Source organism: Zalophus californianus, chromosome 15, assembly GCF_009762305.2.
Source record: "Zalophus californianus isolate mZalCal1 chromosome 15, mZalCal1.pri.v2, whole genome shotgun sequence".
NCBI classification, from domain to species: Eukaryota; Metazoa; Chordata; class Mammalia; order Carnivora; family Otariidae; genus Zalophus; species Zalophus californianus.
Genome location: NC_045609.1, coordinates 31,233,270 through 31,252,201, shown reverse-complemented (window position 1 = coordinate 31,252,201; position 18,932 = coordinate 31,233,270). Strand labels below are relative to the sequence as shown.

The window sequence follows — 18,932 nt, the reverse complement described above, 5'->3', positions numbered from 1 at the left end:
TTATAATCCAGAGTCAGAGCGTGTGTGGCCAACTCCTTCGAGAGGGGATGGGGAGAGGAGAGCAGAGCATGGGTGGGGGGTGCAGATATGGCGTGGATTTAGGGTATATGCTGCTAGGGCGGTACTCAGTGACTTTTAACAGGTTTTGTTACCTTTGTTAAACGCGAGCTCAAGTTACTTTTTAAAAAAGACAAAAGGACAAGTTGATATATATTTAGTCTCTTCGTTATTAGCCTGCCATTGTCTAATATAAGTATATTTGGCTACCTATGGTATCGGTTGGATGAGAAATGAATATAAGTGAATGAATAAAAATAATTTTCATTCTTATTGGATCTTAGTCATGCAGCCCAGAAGAAAATTGTCTTCCTGAGTCTATTTATTCATGGAAAACAAAATAAAAAACAAACCCTTTACGGGGTCCAGCCTGGTCTCTTATCTTTTTGCTCTTAGGAATTGCAAACAGGAACAGTGGGCAAGTTGTCCTGTTTCTTCAAAATCGAATAGTTTCAAATTAGTAGTGAGGTTTATTGTTATCAACGGTGGCCTCTTGCTTCTCTGAGCAGGGGACCGACTTTGAGCCAAGATGAGCTTCTCAAATGAAGGGTGAGGAGATGCGGGAGTTTGCTTTGGGGCTGGGATTGAGCGTACCAGTACCAGACAGCAAGTAGACTGTAGCCCTCGGCGCTGCCTGATCCACCAGGGGCTTCCAGAGACATCCATGAGTGCTGGGCCCGAGTACATAGTGGGGACGGTTGTGGGCACTCAAGGCAGAGGCAGCGGCCCCGGAACCCCTCTTCCTCCATCCCTCCCTTGCTTGTCCCTCCCACCGTTTTCCTTACTGCCAGTCCTAAGGCAGGGGCTGCACTGTGGGTGCAGTGGGGCTTGGGGGGGCTGTGGCTCCCACCGCCGTGTTCTATGCTGGTGATATGCAGTGTCCTTCCCTGGTTATGGCTGTGTGCGGACTGGGCCTTGGCAGTCTGTATCGCTGCACCAGGTAAGGGCAACCATGAGGTGCCTTTCCATCTATGGGTGGAAGCTGCTAGACCTCAAGGGTGCAGCACGATGGCAGATAGGAGGTACAGGGGACCAGAGCAGGGAGGGGGGTGTGGTGTGAGGCGGTGGGGGCTCCAGTCTTGCACCCACCACCTGTGGCCCTTAGCAAACTCATTGATTTTTTCAAAACCTCCCTGCCCAACCCTCCCAACTTTGCTCAAACAACAAACAAACAAACAAACAAACAAACAAAAAAGAACAATCTTTCAGGAGCTCCAACATATAAAACAGATGGAAGGAAGGGGAGCAGTCCTGGATGGAGTTGAGATGTGCCTGAGAACTTTGATGGCTGGGTTCCCACCTTTCCTGCTTTGGGCGTCTGAGAAATGACAGCCATTACACCTGCTGACCTGTGAGGTCCTTTCCGCCCTGAAAGATGCTCTTATTCTATGAAGATGCTCAAAAGGTCCCTCCTTCTGACCCCCCTCTGTTACATCCACAGACATGGAACAACCCGGTAGAATGAAGTCATATCCAGATGATCTTTCCTTTGAAGTGACTATCTTGTCATCCATAATTGTAGAAAAGAAAAACCAGACTTGAAAATTCTACTTTGCTTTGTTCCGGAACTGCCTCTTCTCCGCCCCAAGACAATAATCTACAGTGTTCACTGAAGAGCAGCGGGGGTGAAATCCAGTTTTGTAGCAAGGGAACAACGCTGGAGTTGGTTAGCACAGCACGGAAATTCTGGAAGACTGGAAGATTTGCAAGTTTAGCATACTGGAGGGGGACCCCGTGAATTATCATCTGATCTTAAAGTTTATGTTGTATATTATAAAAGCTATTGGAATTTACCTTTTCATATTCTACTACCACTATTTAATTTTAATGGCTTTATTGAACAGTGAAAGCAGCACAAAAAAGACGTCGCATAATATATGCCATTATTAGGGCCAGGCCAGTAAACGCAGGGCCTGGGTTTCCCAGGATCAGTTCGATTTTACTTTGTTACGTTTTTGTCCAGTTGTTATGGAAACATCCCAAATTTAGGTATCCAAACTATATCATCAGGACTGCCTCTTTTATCCAGAAACAAGCCCCAGATCTCTGATCAGATCATGTGTTGCAATTTTGGGTTAAACAATATTGTCGCCATAGCTAATCCTGGCGTCCCCGGAATGAGCTGGAGCGAACGTCCCTGTGCTGAGGCTGGTGGTCCGACGCGGATTTCCACATACACACTTCTGTCAAAGCATGAGAATTCTGACTTGAATTACTTCCTCCATTCCAAGTCCAAATTGGCAACGCCAGTCAAATAAATCGGGCAAAGTATGATGGATGGTGGGATGGATAAATGAACAGCAAGGGCTTCAGCGAAACCACCAAATTTATCTTATTTAATACTTTGTGACAAGACAGTTTAAAGTACAGTGTTGTGTGGCTCAGTCGGATAATCTTTATCTTTCATCGGACAGAGGCAGGTAAAATGGTGAGGCAGGGAAGTTTTTAAAATAAGACTTTGCATAATGAACATAATCTGAGAATCGCTGGGATGGAAGCAGCCCCTTGTTCTCACCCCAGGGAGGGGAGGATGTGGGCTGTAGAGTGAGGGTGCCTGGGTTGCGGTCCCAAGTCTACCTCCAGCTGTGGGCCCCACTTGACCTCTCTTTTTTTTTTCCGTGAGATGGGTCTGATAATAGTACCTACCTATCGCGCTGTTGGAAGAACGAAAGGGGTGAATACATAAAATGTGTCTGGAACAGTGCCTGGCAGGCAATAAGGCGTTTAATAAACATTAGCCATCGTGACTTATTTCCACAGAAGAAAGTTCTAGAGGACGATTTTCACGGAGTGCAGGCTGGCATTTCCCATTTCAAAAGCAACTATGACAATACCGTAGCGCTGGGTGTTCTGTGTATACCACGAGGCTTGAGCTCAGCAACATCTTCCTAGGAGCTTGTATAAAGGGGTGGTGATGAAATTAAATTTCCACCCTGGGGAAACTCCGAGAGCTACCCAATCTACTGAGAACTTCAAGACAGTGAGTACTTTTGTTTTTCCCAAGGCGCGGCACTTTGGGGCCCCTCCTAGTCTAATCCTGTATTCCCAAATTCCACGTGTCTGGGAATTCACAATCATCACATGGTTAGAATCCTAGGATTTCATAAAGTCGTGATCTAAGACTGAAAGGGACTGGAGTGATCAAGTATTTTTAGTGCCCCCTCCTGATTTTAGCCACCGTAGAAGGTGTGGCATGGGAGGGGCGGTGGTCAGTAAACAGCTGGTCCATGACCACACAGTTCATGTGAGACCAGACCTACCACCAGCCCCCTCACCCCCACTTCTGGAAGCCTGGTCTGGGGCTGTTTTTCCTGCACTCAGTTATACCTGGCAGTGTTATGTACTCAGAAGCATTTGGGGGGCTCCTTTTGTGACTTTTTGGGGGGAGGAGAAATGAATTATCCTCTCAAACACTCATCTTTCCCTCCAACATAATTCCCAATATACATTCCAGTGTGCACCCAGGAGAAAAAAAAAAAAACCCTCCATCCTGAAGCTTTCACTAGTTTCCTTTTTTTAAAATACTACTTTCCAATATCGTTGTTAGAAGTTACGTCCTCTACTGGCTCATTTTTTTTCTCTTCTAAATCTAATTTAAGATATTCACAGAAGCATAGCGATCAAACAAATTGTAAACTGTAGGTTCAGTTCGCTCCTCAACTTGAACCTCAGCAGCGCAGGCCGACCTCAGCCTGGCGAGGGAATTTACGTGATGACGTGATGACGTTGAAGAAAGAGGAGGAACTCTGGGTGGTCAGGCTTCCTTGGCCTGCCTCGGACCCTTTCCCCATCTCCTCCAATCCTCCTGCGTTCTCTGCTGAAGCCTACTCCCAGCTCTCTTCCATTTTAAAATTCTATTCTCCCTTTAAAAATTGTTGTAGCATTTTATTGCGGCTGTTATTACACATTATCAATCACTTGTAACTTCTTAATTGTATTTAGTTATGCAAGTAATACAGAAATTAATTCAAATTGTAAAATTTCAAATGTTGTAACAATGGTTACAGATGGGTATGAATAATTGTATGACTAAACTCTTCCTTGACAATTCCTCCAGCGCTCGTCTCTTTCAGTGGGTGTCTTTATAACCTTCCTCTCTATTTATGCGTGCATTTTTACTTACAGAAATGCATAGTATTATTTTGGTTTTTTTTTTTTTACATAAATAGTACCATACAGTATGTATTGTTCTGCAATTGTCTTTTTCATTAATAATATGTCTTGGTGACCTTTCTGTCTCAGTATATACGGGCTTACTTCATTCTTTTTAACTGTTGCCTAATCTATCCAGAAGATAGATGTACTGGATTTTATTTAGCCATTCCCTATGATGGCCATTAGGTTGCTTTCAGTTTCAAAACTACCAAAACTCTACAATGGGAGGGAATTACCTAATCTGAGCATACACGTGCCTGCTTCCCTAGGATACATACCAAGAAATGGAATCGCTGGGTCATAGAGTGTGCACATTATTAATTTTAACAGTGCCCTCCAAATTGGCTGTACCAGTTTACACACCTGTTAGCAGTGTAAGAAAGTACCCGGTTTCCCACTCAGCTTGCCAAGATTAATCACTTTTTACCTTGTCTTACCTGCATATATATTTTATCTCCTAGGCTTGGAATGTAAGCTCTCTGAGAGCAGGGCCCATGACTTCCCCATATGTGCATTTTTTCCCCCAAACAGAGGTGTTTAATAATTGGTTCTCAGTAAATGTTTGTGGAGTGATCTCCAACTACAACCTTTGCTCATCTCTGTGCAAAAAAAAGCACATTTACCCAGAGCGCATCTTTTAGGTGATTTCTTAAGAATGAAAAACATTTTTTAAAAAGTTGGTTGGATTTTTGTACATCCTTCTCCCTGGACAAGTTACGGATATCTTTCATTTAAAGTTGCCTGCTGAAAACAGGATTCCCTCCTGCTCTTGCTGGTAGGAGGCAGTGAAAACAGACCTGGCTGTCTCAGACAATAGCTAGCAGGGTGTCCCACCCACTGGGAAAAGCCTCAGAATCCCTGGGAACTAGATAGAAGATGGGATGGGGAGGAAGTAAGGTCAGACTCTTTGGAACATTCTGGATCCAAGGAGGGAAATTCTTTTACAGAGTTTTGAAATAGAGGAAACTATTAATAATGTCCAAACCCCGGCAATAAATGGACCCAGGTGAGGAAGACCTGTGACAGGCTAGCAGAACTGGAGTGGAGAACTGGAAATAAATGTATTTTCAATTTGGATCCAGGAAAGGGAGGTTTTAGAGGTGTGAATTACTGGATGCAAGATAAACTTTTCCTCCAGGCAGAGCCTATATTTATTTATATGATAATCTTGGGCTAAAGCGATTCTAAAAATCCATGAGCGTGGTTCCAAATCTTGCCGTCTGAACACTCATTTGAAAAAAAGGAGTTTTCCAAAGGGGCTAGAGATAACTTTCAGTTAAATATGAACGAACTGAGAATTGCGTGTCGCTAAATAAGAAACAGCACAAACCGAGGCGCATTTCACTCTTGATAACGTTTCCCTAGCTCTCGCCCACTGAACTGTTTCAATAGCAACTGTGCAGCCCAGGTCGGGTACAGTTGTATTTGGACACAAACACAAATGAGGAAAGTGAGGAAACCGTTTGCTAGGGTGGACTGACCGCCTCCAGGGGCGTGGGGGGCGTAGGCGCGGGCCCTGTCTGGAATTCCCCTGGGCTGGACGGGCACGGCACAGTTCACCTGCGCCGCTGGAGTGCGGGGACCCTCTTTACCGTCGGGGCTGCACCGCCCCAGACACACAGGGACACGCACTTTCGTTTCTCAGCTCGCATCTTCTGGCCCTTTTCACCCCTTCGCGCACCATGGGACGGTTGTCACCAAACCCCAGCAGTGACCGGGCCGAAATCAAGCCCCCGGTGGCCCAGGTCGCGGCCGCAGCAATCAGAGACTGGAAACTCCTGGAGGGGAGGTGCATTTGGCCTTTTGGGGGCTCAGGGTCCTTTGGCCATTGTTGGGAGGAACAAAGAGGGCAGGAGCGGAGGGCGCCCCCATGAGGCAAGGCGGGGAAGGACACCGACCAGCAAGATTTAGGCGGCGGGCGAAGCTGGCAGCGGGTGCTCGGGGAGAGCGGGCTGCGAGCCGGGGAGGCAGGGCCGGTCCCGCCCGCCGCGCCCCGCACGCGCCTCGCGCGCCGTCTGGCGCCCGCCGCAGCCCTTTCCTTCGTCGCGGCCACTTTACTTTTATCCCCCTTTTTTCCTTTTATTATTATTATTATTGTTATTATTATATATTTTTTTTCCCGCGCAAAGCGGGAAGCGGGGACTGCCCAAGGGAGCGGCGGAGGGGCCGCCATTTCCCGGGGAAAGCGCAGCGCGCGGCGGCACCGGGCGCCCCGGAAAGGGAACCGGAGGGGAGTGCCCGGCCCCGAGCCCTCCTCCGCGCCGGCCGGGGGCTCACGGGGCTCGCGGCGCCCGGCTTACGCGCAGCAGCTCCCGGCCTCGCCCCCGCCGCCCGCGTCCCCGGCCTGACCTTCCGCGGCGCGGCCCGCCCCCGGCCCCCGGCCCCGGGCCCCTTCCCTCCGGCCGGCGCCCCCGCGCCCCTTCCATTGTCAGCCCGGAGCGGGCCGGCGCGCAGCCCCGCACCCTCGGAGGGGCCCCCCCCCACCCCCGAGCGGCCCACCGCCCCGGAGCAGTCCCCGCGGCGGCTGGGCGCCTCCCTCCTCCGCTCCGGCGCCCCGAACTCCGCATCCCGGGAGCCCTCGGCTCCCTCCTGGGCCGGCCTCGGCGCGGCCCGCCGCTGGACCCGGCATCCCGCCGCCTCCTCCCTCCTCGCCCAGGATGCCCCCCGCTCCTCGCCGGCCGCGGCAATTTTACCGCTTCTTTCGCACCCCCCCGCCCCCCGCCTTTATTTCGCGAGGAAGCAAGTTGGGCAGCTTGATTTATTAATTCTTCTGTCTTTCTTTTGCGGGGAGGGTCGGCTATCGGGGTGCGCCCGCAGGGGCCGGGCGGCGGGAGAGGCAGGGGTTCTCTCCGGCCCCGGCACTGCCCCCGCGGCGCGTTTTGTCTCCAGCCCCCGGAGCCCCCTGAACAATAATGCCATCGCCATGGCGGGCTCACCTGGTGCTGCGCCGCCTGCTCCGGGCGCCCGGTGCCCTCGGCGCGCCGCTCCCGGGGCGCAGGTTCGGCCCGCGCGGCGCCGGTGCCGGGCAGGACTCTTTGCCTTTCTTTGGGTTCTATCGGTGCTTGTCAATGGCGGCAAGCGGCAGTTCTCCGGGCCGCGGATAGTAGCGGGGGGAGGAGGAGGAGGGAGAAGGGATTGCTCCTTCTCCACATAACCACCTCTAGGAGGAGTCGCTCAGCCTCATCCCCCGCCAGCCCAGGCTCCGCGACGGGTCCGGGGCTTTCGGTGGGGCTTGATGAGCTATTGTCCTTCAGGAGCATTAATGATGAAACCGCCGCGGCCTCCGCGTCGCGGGCGGATCTGCCGGATGCGCTGAGGGCCACTTGCTAAGATGAGGCTTTCCCCAGAGCCGGGGACAGAAGCACTACGGTCACGATCCGGAGGCTCCGGATAGCAGGATCCACCTTTGGTGGAAGAAGACGGCGTGGGCGTTCATCATCGGGCAGTCCTGGGCAGAGCCTTAGAAGGTTAAAGCCCAAACGGCCCCCTTCGATGGTCTCGTGTCCTCAAATAATAACAAATACTGTACAGGAACATTCGTGTCTGCCACTGGGGCTGTTGCATAGGATGGCCACGGCCACGAGAACTGAGAATGTGTATCCATGCCTGTTGGCTTTTTATAAATTCAGACCAGTTTAGATTCCAGCGTCGCATAATTTTCGCAGATGTATGTTTTGGTGGGTGAGACATAATTTTAAATTCTGTTGCTTTCTCGTGTGTTAATTTGTAATGTCGAAGCAGGTATTGAGATTGGCACGGGGCTATTGTCTTAAGGACCAAATGTTAGTTTCCGGGAAATGTATTTTTACAGGGATGTGGCGGACAATATCAGGTGTGATCATGGGATTAGTAGTAGCTCTGTTCTACTGGAAGCCAGTGCTGTCCTTTGTAACTGGAGATGCAACCCCGGGGCTCCATGGCTGGGGGTGAGTCAAAGGAATGTGTTTATTGCTGGGAGAAATGTTCACTTGCTATGGGCCATCCATGCTTCCTCTGGTTTCTCACCCATGAGTCAAAGGATTGTGAGAGGCAAAATTTTGACCTCTTTAAAAAAGAGAAACCGACAGGAGAACACAGTTCTCCAACATTGATCAAATGGGTGCTTTTCAGAGCCTTTCCCATTTGGTAATATTGTGTACATTTGCCCCTATAAACCTGCAAATGTTTAGGCAGTGGGGAATATTGGGGTGACTGAGAGCCTCCAATTGCCTGAGTGGGAAAGAACCCAAATGCCCAGCTGCCCTCTGGATTTACACTAGTCAGTGGGGGCTGTTGATGGAATTAGTAGATAGCGCTTTAGACCATATGCATTTTGAACAAGTGTTTTGCTGAGAAATCTATCGACTTCCCAAAAGATCATGCATGTATCAGAAAGGTATAAACAAATCTCCGTTTGTTTAAATCTCATATGGCTTCTCAAACTATCCTGGACACAATGGTCTCAGTTTATGGAGACTTCCTTCACTCTTCTGCCTGTCCCTTTTACCCTCTCTGTGTTATGACCTCACTGTTCTTTGTCTTTGAAGGTACTCTCCAGGTCAGAAATCTAGTCAGGATAAAGTCCTCTTTTCCCGGGACATATATTTAAAGGGTTTCAAATGATCCCTTGGAGCATCTCAAATGATTTCCACTTCCCTGTTCTAGAGGAAGTGCCTATCTCCCTTCTCATACAGATTTCTGGTGTCCATTCTTGATCAGAAATAACCTCCAGGCCAACATTCAAAAGGGTTCAGGAGCTGTCTGGGAGTGCTTGAAAAATACTCCTACCCTGTGACCCACTCAGCCAGGCTGACTGAGATATAGTTGAATAATTCATCAATATATATTAAATTCACATTCTCCCTGTAACTTCGCAATAAAAATGGTACGTGTGGTCATTTTTATGTGCATTTTATGTAACTCATTTCATCCTAGCATTTTGTTCTGTGCTATCCTGAGAAAGGCTGGTCTAAGAATTTATTGGTCAGCATTCTCCCATTTCCTACCGGTTGTTTTCTTCCGATAGATGATGTAGTCACAACTCAGGGAGTCAAGGGGGGGTGTCAGCTTCATAAGACTCTTCTTGTTCCTTGAATAGAAGGGATCATAGAGTTCACCTGCCTTTATGTTATAGGAAGAAATTTGATATTCAGGTGGGTCAGGTGACTTAGTCAAGGCCACGTGGGTGAAACTCCAGTGCGCTTACGGATACCCAGCCTAAAGCGGTTTCCCCCAGCTCCAAACTTCAGAGGATGTATAGGGGACAAATAAGCAACCTAACATGCAGAGCTAGTTAAATTATACATATTTATTAGTGGACATTTGACACATGAACAAAAACTTAACCCAGATAATATTGTGTAGTTAAAATACATTTAAAATGGTCAACATAATTAGAAATTCATCAGTAATTGTAAGTTCTGCAGTGGCCTCTAGCTCAGGGAATCGCAGACAAGGAGAATAATAAATAGTAATAACGAGAGTTCACACTTAGGAATTTTTCCAGAATGCACCATACTTTCACCCTTACTAATTCATTTAATCCTCACAACAACTCTATGGGTTGGGCACTATTTCCTTCTCTGTATGGATGGAGAAACTGAGGCAGAGAGTGTATGCAAAACTTGCCTGAAGTTATGGAGTTAGGAAGTGGTGGTATCCAGTTCTTAGTCCCTGTGCTAATCTGGTGTGAGGGGTGTGTGCATTCACTTTAGGCAAAGAACTTTTGTGATTGGTCACAGGATGGAAAGTCCCTTGACCATTCCCAATACATATCCTCAAGGAGTCAGTGAAAAACCTAATTTCAGGAGGTTCGGTTGATTACCACTGCACTGAAAACATTTTCTTAAACTCCGACCTGTATATGTGGATAACATTATGAATAAACGGGTTGATTGTGAGTTGACTCCATCAGCGACAAGGATGTCTAGCAAACATTTTATTGAGATGCAGGATGAACTGCTTCTCCACGTAGGGAGTCATGTAGCATGATTTAGAGATGGGGGGGGGAAGAACCAGCCATGCAACTAGATTCATATTCTGTGGAGGCTACTAGTCATTCGTTCATAAAAACATCTATTTTAAAAATAGCTTCATCGATTTTGGCCCCCCAAACAGTTTTATTTTCTCGTGATCCCAATTTATGTGAATTGAGTGGATGTTTATTTTCCATGATTTGTTCTAATCTAGTTCATGACACCTATTATAATTTGTGATCATTTTACCCTTCTGAGATCTTGGTATGCAATTACCCTATTAATTTCCTGACCCTCGCCTCTTCCAGAAGGACTGTATCATGTGGGTATATATTTATATCTGGCCTACGTGAGTGTATGTGTATTATGTGTATAAGATTTATATATCCAGATTAATTTCATTTGAGAATTTCTGATCCTCTTTGAAGTAACTTGAGATTCCCGGGGAGTAGCATAAAAACAGATGGAAATCATTGGTTTAAGCTCTTCTTTGAATGTAAGTTTGGCAATTCTAGATGCTGTATTAATTCCATCAAGGCACCAACTGGCATAACTCTAAATAGTAACTCGGAGGCCTGAGGTTATGAGTGCAGACAAAGCACCAGGCTAAAAAGTACCCCACCATTCTAGGAAACGAACACAGCTTTTAAATGTACCCTATAACCTGAAAAATACTAGGCAATCTGAATTAAGATTTTTTACTAGCTAGAAATAATTAAAGTCTTCCCCGGTGTTATATTTTGAATAGCGAACATTTGATTAACATTTAATTAAGCATTTGATTTCCTTAATCAAAACTGGTGGCTTTAGGATCTTCATCACTTATGAAGGGGAATGATGTCTTTAAAGAAACACATAGGCACTTATTATGCCAACAAAGCCTATTCTTAGTAGTTCTGGTTAAAATGAACATCTTCGTCTCCTCACAAAAAGAACATCTTAATAGTCCAGGTTTTTAAAACAGCAACAAAATATGTCCTTTTTGATGCTAAGCCCTGGCCATTTGGTTCCGGGAGAAGGGGATTTATATGAGTGAGTATGTATGTGTGTGTGTGTGTGTGTGTGTGTGTGTGTGTGTGGAGATGAATATCTATGTATACACATCTCTCTATAAATTTATAAACATTTGGTGTGTGTGTTATGTGTGGCTATGTTATGAGATGGGTCATGACTGCTACTGCAGTAGGCTCAGAGTTAAGGGTGATTTGGATTTTAAAGGACTCTACCAAATGTTTAGCATTTAACCGATGATGAACTGTCCTGTAAAAGAAAATTAAGTGTTGCAGGTTTTTAAGAGAAATATGTTATCAGCCCTGAAGATGCAAAGTTGTGGTTAGGAAGAGAAGGCGCGGGGTGTCATTATTAATGGAAACAGAACCCGGAGCTAAGGGGAGTGTGCCAGTTGGGGTCTTGCTGTGTTCGGTGCCAGAGCTCCTCTGGGAGACCATCCCCTTACCTCCAGGCAGAACTCTTTGCCACGATTGTGATGGGAAGTGGCAGCATGCCTCTAGAGAGACTGGACCTTAGCATCTGTGTTGGGAGATCTATGCAATGTGGACTCACACCCAAACAAAATTGCTCTTTACAATTTAGACCCATTCTAGAGAATGGGGGCACAGATTTTCCAAATCCACAAAAGCAGAATACCATAGTAAAACTGTAATTTATTTATACAAATGGTGTGTTTTTACAAAGGCCATCTGTCAGTTGACTCTCTGATCTAAAACAAATCTGTTTGTTCCCCCAAAAGAAATAACATGTCTGTTGAAAAAGGATTTATGGACGACAGGCTGCCCATTCCACCAGCCATTGGTATAATAGTAACTATTTATGATATATTTACTTCCACAGGAGTGCTGTGAGTGGAAACTATTACTTGTAAAGTATGGTAATTAATTTTCATTACCTCGAAGCCAAGAAATGGAGCCCAGTTGCATTTATTAAGATTATTGCATGAAAAACACATGTTTCTTCTGGGAAAAAAAAATCCAAATAAAAGTAGGCAGAGAGCTTTGGGCACGTGGTAGCTCACTGCTGTGATGGGTGGTGGTAGGGACATGGGCTTGCACTCAAGCATTGGATTCCTTTTTGGAGGACAAGGGGACAAATCATTATTGAATGACCCTGGCCACTTGATCCCTAGGCACCACTGATGGCCCTTATTGGAAATTAGATCTCACTAGTAATACTAAAAGGAACAAGGACTCTAGGCTGGGAGAGAGGGATATGGAAGAGGAGGGAAGACCCCCTGCTCCCATCTCCTGTACACAGAGGTGGCACTCAAGTGAATATTTATTAATATTTATTTCTAAATGGAACCTCATATTTTTTAACGGGCACTCTCTGCAAGAAACCGGGCCAGGTCACACGAGAAGTACAAAGAGGCATCTTCTATTCTCAGGAAGCTTGCCATCTATCTGATAACCGAGGGAATGGCAGTAGGTACAGAAATTATCAATGCGAAACTGTTAACAAGGGTTAGGAGTTACCTTGTCTCTGAACATCTTTCTTAAATTGACACCAGTTCCTACAAGCATTCTTCCAAAGCATTCTTAAAATTAGCTAAACCAGGTTTCCCCCCAAATGTCTTATTTTATTTTACTTACTTTTAATTTATTTTTTAGTTTTCAAACATTTTAAAAATAGGTAATACTTGAATAAAATAAAAAAAGTACCTAGGTCGACAATCCATAGGGTCCGTTCCCCTGTACCCCCCAGGCAGCCAGCCAAAGTTACGTTCCTTTGGTGTCCTTCCAAGCATGTACTTTTCTTCCTGTTTGTGGACAGAGGTCTTATCTGTCTTCCCTGGACTTTGGAAGAGTCCTAGTAGTCTGTCCTTCAGGGGACAGACTCTTAGCACGTGCACTGCTCTCTGCTGAGGTCTCAGGCAGAAAAGTGGACACAAAGGCTCAGAGGCAAGACACTGGTGAAGGTATAGATCTGGGATCTCCCATCAGTGCTGCACAGGGAAAGACATTGGTCTCCAGACCTAGGAAAGTCCTCACATGGGATCAGTCAAAGCTCAGGAACACAACTGGCACCGAAATGCGTTTTGTCTCTCAGGCTGACAGTCCAGAATCCCACCTCTGAAGATAAGATAAGAGGACCGTCCCTTTACTTCCTGATGGATCCTCGGAGATGCCCAGATGCCACTCAGCTTTATTTCCCACAAATACCTCCTGGTAATGGGGCTAGAGATCAAGTGAGCTCTGCCTTGGACCCCCATTATGTAGACAGGTCTCTCAGGATAGTTAGACTGAGTCTGTTTGCCTCCAAGCTCCACACTGCAAAGGGCATCAGAAATGATGAGGTGGTTTTTGGTTGGGATCACATCCAAGGGCATTTCTACTTGGGACCTCTGCAGCCTGGGTCCACGGTCAGGGTCGCCTTCACTTAGGGCTGCTGCTCTCTGGTTGGGCTGCCATACTTCCCATCGGGAGGCTGGCCTCAGTCCAGCCCTTGGGGGAATCTGAGGGTAGTGGCCCGGGCATAGCACTGCCCCGGAGGCTGCATGGGCAGGAGGTTGATACAGCCAAAGCGTCTAGGCCTGTGGGAGAGCGGGGCTGGGGGCAGCTCATGGCTTCCTACAGCTGTTGAACTGTGGCCTCCTCAGCTCTGGTTTTCAGAACTTGCCTGCCCCTCTCCTACCCTTTATAGAGGAAATCCTGTGTCCACTCCTGGGCCTCAACATCACTTCCTGCCTCACCTAATTATTCCTTCGGTTTCATTTGTGCTGGGAAAGAGTACTCAAGGCAAGAGGGGAGGGAGTTCACGCTATAGGAGACTCGGTCACTCACACTTTTGCTATTCATAGAGGTTTCCACCTCAATTTCTTTCTTTCTTTCTCCCTCCTTCCCTCCCTTTCTTCCTTCCCTCCCCTTTGAAACTCTTAGCTTAGGTTCTTGGACACTTGGAGGTCCCCTGGGAGCAGTTAGGGCTCTTGGAAGAAACTGGGGTTCTGGAATGTTTTGTGTCAATGTGCATTTCTGTTGAGAAGATCCATCTTATGTTGTTGGCAGGTTCTCAAAGGGATTCCCGCCACAAAAGTTAGCTAATGCTGACTCAGTTTTCCCACATCGTCTCAGGCTCCTGTCCTCACCAGCTGAGCTCTGGTTCCACTGTTATGAGAAAATTGCATTCCTCCCTTTATGGTAGAGGTGGACAAACTTATTCCATAAGCCCGATAGTAAATATTTTAGGCTTCTTCATCATGAGGCAAAGCGGAGGTTAACATGTAGGTATCCATATAACGAGAGAGAAATTTCCGTAACAGTTTTATGGATAAAATGTTGACTATAATAACAGTAGAATACAATTTTTTTTTTTGTAACACAGGTCTCCAAATGAGAAGAATGGAATTCTATCTTAGGGGTGATAACATTTCCCATAATAGGGGTTCAAAGTTAGTGTTTGCAATCAGCAAAACCGGTTGCAAATGTTCATCTGCTAATGCATCCTGGCTAATCCACTGCCTGTATTCAGACTGCCATATTTAACTGGAGGAGATCCTTCATTACATGCAGAGGAGATTTCTTTTCTTTTTCACATAAGGGGAATAAATGGCTCAGGGATGGTCAGCAGGTGGAGGAAGAAACACACTTCTCTGTTGGGTAAGGAGATGAGCTGTTGGCACACCACCACACTTCCAACTTGTTTTATTTGTGTCCATATCATTCATGGAAGGAAAATGAGCTTAGAGATGAAAGGTGTGGCCCAGTCCCAGCTCCTCCACTGTGTGACCTTGGGCAAGTGATGGAATCTCTTTAAGTCTTAGTTTCCTCATCTATAAAATGATAATAGCAGTTAAGAACGGGGCTGGGGGGTGGTTACCAAATTCTGCTTTTGGAATTATGTCTTTAAAGATCTGCTGTAAAGTGAACCTAAAATGAATCTTTCAAAATGAATGTTACTTAATATATAAGCTTAATGTATTATAATATCAATAGCTTTTATTTATTGAACACTTTCCTCGTGCTTGGGACTGCAAAGGACTTCAATAATGGTAATGAGGTTAATACTAATAAACCCGATTGCATGCTTACGATGTGCCATGTACTACTCACTGATTTATAGGCACCAGCTCATATACTCATAATAACCACTTAGGACAGTTCCATTACCAAGAGAGGTTGGTGGTACCGCAACTTGCCTAAGGCAAGGGTTTACACCTGTCCCTATGCAGACTCTGACGTCTTTGCTTTTTGCTATTTTCTTCATTCCTTTCCACCTTCTCATAAAATGTTGTATCTGATTTTTAAAAAAGATTTTCTTTATTTATCTGACAGAGAGAGAGGGAGAGAGAGAGAGAGAGAGAGAGAATAAGCAGGGGGAGTGGCAGGAAGAGGGAGAGGGAGAAGCAGGCTCTCCAGTGAGCAGGGAGTCCCGAGGGGGACTCCATCCCAGGACCCTGGGATCATGACCTGAGTCAAAGGCAGACGCTTAACCAGAGCCACTCAGGCGCCCCGATTATCTGAGTTTTTAAAAAGTAAGCTCTATGCCCAACTCGGGGCTTGAACTCACAACTCACAAATGAGCCAGCCAGGCGTGCCCTCTGCGTCTGGTTTTTTAAAAGAAAAATTAAAACCAAGTAGGTGAGATTAGAAAACCTCAAATGGACCTTAAGCAAAACTTGTCTCTAACTTGAAACTTAACGGTTTTGAACCCATGGCCACAACACGGTTTAGGATCATGGAAGGGGACATGGGGTCATCCACTCTAACCCCCCGCCCAGCATGGGAATTCTCTATGTGACAGCCTGGGCAAATGGTCACTCAGCCTCTGTTCTAACACCTCAGTGGAGGAACTTTTACCGCTTTATTAGGCTATCTGTGCCACTGTTCAAGAATGTTAACAATGCGGGTTTTCAGACTCAAGCCCTGCATACGCTTGCCTTTGCCATGCTAAAGCCATCGAGTGCTGGCCCATCTTTCTCTGGCTCTCATCTCCCTCCCTTCCCCTTTCCTCCAACCCCTTTGGTAAAGAATTTAATGGAAATGGCGTTTGAGCTGAGTGAGGACGGTGGTGCGGGGTGTGTGCGTGGGGGCGGGGCTGAGGGGCAGAGCGGAGGGGCGGAGGATCTGAGGCAGGGTGGAGGTGGGCCAGGCGGGGCGTGGTCCGTGTCCTAGCCGGTCGGTGGAGGCCTTAATGTAGGGAGCTTTGGACACCAGGGTGAGGGCTTGGTCTTTCTGTGTTAAGCAGGGAGATCTTGGAGCTTCTTATGAAAAGAGGAATGGACAGTCTGAGCGCCATGCTTTGGGGATATCCCCCCGACAACTAGGGCCTGCACAATGGATAGCCTGGGCGGGAATCTCTGGAGCAGAGCTGGGCCCTTCCCAGCATGCTGTAGCATGTGTCCCCCGGCTCCTCGCACCCACAGGATCCTCTTTCTCTTCGCACAGTAGAATTTTCTTTCCCCCCACCATATCACAGGACAGCTTATTACATTTTCAAAAACCAAGGATGTACATCAAAACAAGCATTCTGAATAAAAGAAGAACAGCCTTTGCAACGACTCACTGCAATTTATCTGGGGCAAGTTCACAGCCTCAGAGAGAATTTGTCGCCTAACCTTGTCTTGTGGGTCCCAAGTCACCCAGCCAGCCAGTGGCCCAGCAGGCGTCAGAACGGGGGCTTTCTGATAGAGAGTCCAAGGTCCTTTCCATTGCATCTAATGCCCCACTGAATCGCACCAGCCGTCTCCATATGTGCGTGTGTACAAATGCGTGTGTGGATACTACGTGCAGAATATCATATTGCCACGCCAAAGGCTGGAGTAGACTCAAAATAATTCCACGTAAGAATTTTTGCAGTTGGGTTTTACGCAGAGGTGTGAAAACAGCCCAATCTCTTTATTGACTCGTGCTTATTTTCATAAAAAGATATTCTTCGAAGAGGCAGGCTGAGCAGATCCACCGAGAATCTTATGGTATGGTCACAGACGTGTGACTGATAGACGCGACCTCGCCCATTTTCCTGGAGATAGGATCTCAGCCGCACAAGGTTGCAGCACCGTGTCCTTTGAGCACCGTTTTGCCGGGAGGACCGGTTCTCTTCCCAGCACACCACGCTGGCCCTCTCTCTGGTGATTCCTTTCATCCAGCTCATTAGATGGGGCTATTCTCCACTCCATTCTGTTTGATGATCGTGAAATTGAGTGCTCCCAAATAATCTGACAAGTGAGGGAGAAGAACCTTATTTGGAGACGGAGGGGATGGTCACAATTAAGATCTTTAAGAACTTTCAAAAAGAGGTCCCCGCAGAGTGGCTTTGACAGCTGCAGCTCGTTGAGATGAGAAACCATTGGCGCAGAACCAGCCAGTTCTGAACAGCAGGGTTTCCTGCTCTGTTCCAAAATGTTTATTTCTTTCCAGGGTGGCTGCTGAAATGCAGGCTCTAGGAATCCTGCTTTAAATGTGCCACTGGGGACCCTGGGTTATTAAGGGTTATTGCTAGTGGTCCTCTGTCTAGGAAATGACTCGAGTTCTCCACCATGCATTTTTGATTTGGCTCAGAGGACTGCATGGACTATGGAGTGATGTGTATGTTTGCTCTGCTAACCCATAGTCATTTGTAATGAGAATTATGTTGAGGACATACATAACCCAAAGATGCAAACGTTCAGGCACCAGACGCTCTCAGGTTTGTTTTTTTTTTTTTTTTCCCCTCAGAATAAATTCTGTAGACTAATCCTCACACGCCAATGTTTCTACTTGCCAAGCAGAATGAGTGTTTGGATCACCTTAGCTCGTACCTACACACCCTTCAAGAGGGTTACGGGTATTAATGATTCAATTGAACGAATAGCCCCCAATGCCTCTTTTGGAACTATTTAAAATTTTCTTATATTGTCCAATGTTAAATAAGATCCCAATTTTTCTACACCAAAAAAACAAATGATGTACTATATGTTGGCTAATTAAATTTTTAAAAAAATCCCATTTTTTGAATTCCGTCATCATGAAACAAACCCCGTGTTACACATAGTGAGAACATGATATCCCATGTTTTCACATTTGTGAACATCTTTTTTTTTTAAATCAATAATAAAACTGGGCATTCTTTAAAAACAAAGTGCGCTGTAGTCCCTTTGCTGATCTTTTGAATGCGCGAGGTGTTTCCCTGGGAAATGCTATGAGGCTGATATTTTATGTGGCTAATCTTACTTGACTCAACCCTACGCATTCACAAACAACAGATGTTCATGGTATATTTTTCACTTTCCTGCTTGCTCTGTGAGCAATTAAGTTTATGGTAGGCTGTGCCTTTGTCAGGTCCTCAGATCTCTAGACAAACCTGGTATTTTCCTCTTGCTGATTTTTTTCTTCCCTCGGGATACAGGGTTTTGCTGAGGTTAGAGGTTTGTGGTAGTCTTCCTTTAGGTTTATTCTTGTTTTGGGGGTACAACTACTTCAGGCATAATGTTTCTGTCGGACGAAATTTGGAGGCACTCTGTACTTCTGCTTGAAATGCCGAAAACGCAGAATCTTTCCACAGAATTTGTAAATGCAATATGCAGTCTCCTGTTCACCAAACCACCACAAGATCTTCTGGACAATGCCAGGGTCTTCCAGAGAACCCCCCCGGGTAGCTGATGGTCAGCTCTGCTTTTGGAATAACTGGTTCTCATCCCTCGTCTCTTGGCCAAATATTATTATTAGTTAGAATAACAGATCCATAAACATGTGATTTTAACTATCTTTAATTCAGTTCTGTCCCTGAAAGTTTTTGGTGAAAGCCTACCCTTTACTAGAATCTGGTTGCTAGCAC

At 46.4% G+C, this 18,932-nt stretch overlaps 1 protein-coding gene across 1 annotated transcript in view; it reads right to left on the bottom strand.

The window, feature by feature from the left end:
• LOC113918231 (core histone macro-H2A.2) overlaps positions 1–8,994 on the bottom strand; it is a 50,065-nt gene extending 41,071 nt beyond the window's left edge. The window contains exon 1 of the mRNA XM_027586492.2: positions 7,149–8,994. The gene's annotated coding sequence lies outside the window, so the exon portion shown is untranslated. The remainder of the gene's footprint in view (positions 1–7,148) is intronic.
• Positions 8,995–18,932: the final 9,938 nt, after the last annotated feature.